The sequence below is a fragment of the Phalaenopsis equestris genome, unplaced genomic scaffold (genome assembly GCF_001263595.1).
Source record: "Phalaenopsis equestris unplaced genomic scaffold, ASM126359v1 Scaffold000055, whole genome shotgun sequence".
In the NCBI taxonomy this organism is placed as follows: Eukaryota; Viridiplantae; Streptophyta; class Magnoliopsida; order Asparagales; family Orchidaceae; genus Phalaenopsis; species Phalaenopsis equestris.
The window spans coordinates 1,576,540-1,579,605 of NW_018164497.1; the positions used below are offsets into that span (position 1 = coordinate 1,576,540).

At 32.5% G+C, this 3,066-nt stretch overlaps 1 long non-coding RNA gene across 1 annotated transcript in view; it reads right to left on the bottom strand.

The window, feature by feature from the left end:
• Positions 1 to 286: 286 nt before the first annotated feature.
• LOC110019431 overlaps positions 287 to 3,066 on the bottom strand; it is a 76,966-nt gene continuing 74,186 nt past the window's right edge. The window contains exons 3-4 of the long non-coding RNA XR_002293445.1: positions 791 to 1,093; positions 287 to 446 (exon numbers count right to left, since the gene is read on the bottom strand). This is a non-coding gene — a long non-coding RNA (uncharacterized LOC110019431). The remainder of the gene's footprint in view (positions 447 to 790; positions 1,094 to 3,066) is intronic.

Sequence of the window (3,066 nt, forward strand, 5' to 3'; positions counted from 1 at the left end):
AAACAACCGGAAAGAATGATATACACCTCACTTAATAGTGAGTATCAAGAAACCAAAAAAAAAGAAATAAAATAAAATGTTAAAATTAGAAGCAAAAAAATGACCATATTCATTTAAAATGTAGGAGCATGTCACGAGGAACGTTGTCCGATTAGAACACAGTTGAACCTGTAGCAACTGTGTCCGGTTGGGATACCTGGAGCGGCGTTCTCCGTTTGGGATACCGTCGAGCCTTGAGCAACATTTTCTGTTTGGGATACCGTTGAATCCACCAGACTGTCTGCCCAGCTAAAAAACCTATAGTCGTCCTGTCGTCTGCCCACCGCGGGCACCTGTAGAACTATCGCCCATAGCTATGTTGTTGGTGTGACATGAGTAATAAGGACGACAATCCGCACCAACATAGCACTCGCCCGGACTTCCCTGAATACCTGGAGCTCATTGTTCTACAATTATTAAAGAAAGAATACATCAGTCACAGTTGATCAAGAAAGAAAATTCCAAAAACAAATAGAAATTGAATAAACCTGCTACTTGTATTGATTTCCATGCTCAAAATGCCTCAAGATGAAATTGAATGAATGTCGTAAATATTCCTTGACGAAAAAGAAAATAGAGGAACACGACAACAGTATCAACTCAAACACAGGATAAGCAAGGCAAAAACAATTAGGTACATTTACATAAGTACCACACAATTCGTGTATATCAACATATCTAATTACTGAACATAACCTTGTTTTAATAATGAATAAATTTTAATTCAACATATCTAATTACTGAACATAACCTTGCTGTTGAAGAATGGCTAGAGCCACATGAAGCTGTGCATCTCTAATCCTACTATCCCGGGGAAAGTCTTGGTATGAATGGTTTCTTTGTGTCACAATCTTCATCAGTTAATAGAGCATCATTCTTCTCTTCTCCTTACAATAGATCAAGCTATCAATTCTCATCGCCTCAAACTTCTATGTGGGATTATTTCTGGAATCCTTTCTCATCGGATCAGTTTGGGAATTCCTCAAGGAGCAGTTTTGATAGGACAGTAAACGATTGCGATAATAGAGCTCATTATTCTTCAGCTTCGAATGAACTGGCAGGTAAAATAATAAAAAAGTATGGCATAATATAAAAAAATTTATGGGGGAGAAATATAAAAAAATAATGCTTAAGCGTTAGATATGTTAATGCATAAGAACCGGCTGGTATGTATGTAAAAGCCCCAAACCGCAGAAATACTTTCACCTCATTCTTTATCATTGCAAGATAAAAAATCAAGAAAAAATATTTTCTTTCTCTACACAAAAGCCAAATTGAGCATACAGTTGCTTTTTTTTCCTCTCCCAAAATATGGCTAAACCAAATTCTGGATGGCTGCAATTGTCAGGATTTCTCTTCCAGAAGGCTATTTAAAATAAAAGGGGCTGCATCATATTTTCATAAAATTTTTTTCATCCAATTTGGTGGAGCAATATCTATATTTATCCTCTAAACCCTTGTTCTTTTTTGCTGAAATTCATTTCAGCATATGCTAAAATCTATTTGAGCATTTGTTAAAATTCATTTGCTGAAATTTATTCAAGTCCAAGCTGAAATTATCCTTTTAATGGCTGTATTGCAAGTTGCTAAACATAATTATTCCATATGTAAAAATTATTTTGAGAAAGTTGCATGCTCTGAAAATTAGATTTTCATATTGCAGAAATATATTTTACTATAGGTGATCTTGCATTGGCTGAATTTCATTGTTCTAAATTAAATATTTATTTGCAGAAATTAAATGTGCTGAAATTGTTTTCCATGTGCTACTTTTTTTTTATGTTTGATGAAATTTATTTTTTAATTGCTGAAATATCTTTAATATTTCAGGTGGTAAAATCAACATTCATCCATGCTGAAATAAAGTCTTCATAATCGCCAAACTAAACTTCTTTCTACTAAACTAAATATCTAAAGCTTAAGCTTTATTTTTTATATTTCTTCAAGCTTCATGTAGTTCAAAAGGGGATGCTGAATAGAGCAGTAGTGGAAAGTAGAAGAACACCTACAACAAAAGTCATGCCCCATGTCATAAATACTTCATGTAGTTCAAAAGGGTGAAGCATTACTATAAACTGAACATAAACCACAATATGAGTGCTGAAAATTTTAAAGTTCATATGTAAAAATTTTAAAGAAGAAAAAATGTGTCTAACAGACAAGTTATTAGATGATCAAATGCAAGAGCTTATTTAACAATGACAAGCCATAATAACCTTTAAAAATTCTATCAAAAAATGTATTTAATACAAGGTTAGAGAAAGTTAGACCAACGACCATGGCATGATGTTTAACAATTAATTTGATGACTATGATTGAAGAACTTGACCTGAATCCAATTTTATAAATGCAACACACTTATTGACACATTTTTAACTTATGCAACATATTAATTAATTATATTTTTTATACAAAAAATTAAAATTTATAAGAGAACAATTTGTGTTCACTGTGACGAGTGTTCTGCCCTACTTTGAAGCTATATTTTGTCCCTTCATCAAGCTGTTTTTAGTTTCATAGGACTTCATGGACTTGTAAACATTAAGGGACGTCATTATTGAAAAAAAACCTAGAGAATCTTGATTGATCTTATTTGAAGGAATTCTACCCTTTTTCTATTTTTTCCTTGGCAACACACGTTTTTCACTTTTTAGATAATGTTCTTACTCTTCAAAATTGAAAATGGACAACAGTATTATATTGTAGAGACTTGCCAGCTTGTTTTCATAGCATAACGACACGAAAAATCCAGCCAGATTCTTACAATTATGGAACTATTACGGTACTATTTTGAACATAAGACCTAATGTATACAACAATAACTGAAACTATGGATAAATCAATGGAAAATAGTGTCCAATAAGATATAAGAATTAGAAACATAGAAAATAAATACGTTCAAAATGAAATAGCACCACAGAAAATCACCAGTTTGAGCACCATACGTTCTCTGAAATAAGAAATTAATTGTAGACGAGCATGAACCATCAGAAAGAAAATCACCAGTTTGAACACCATATTTTTACT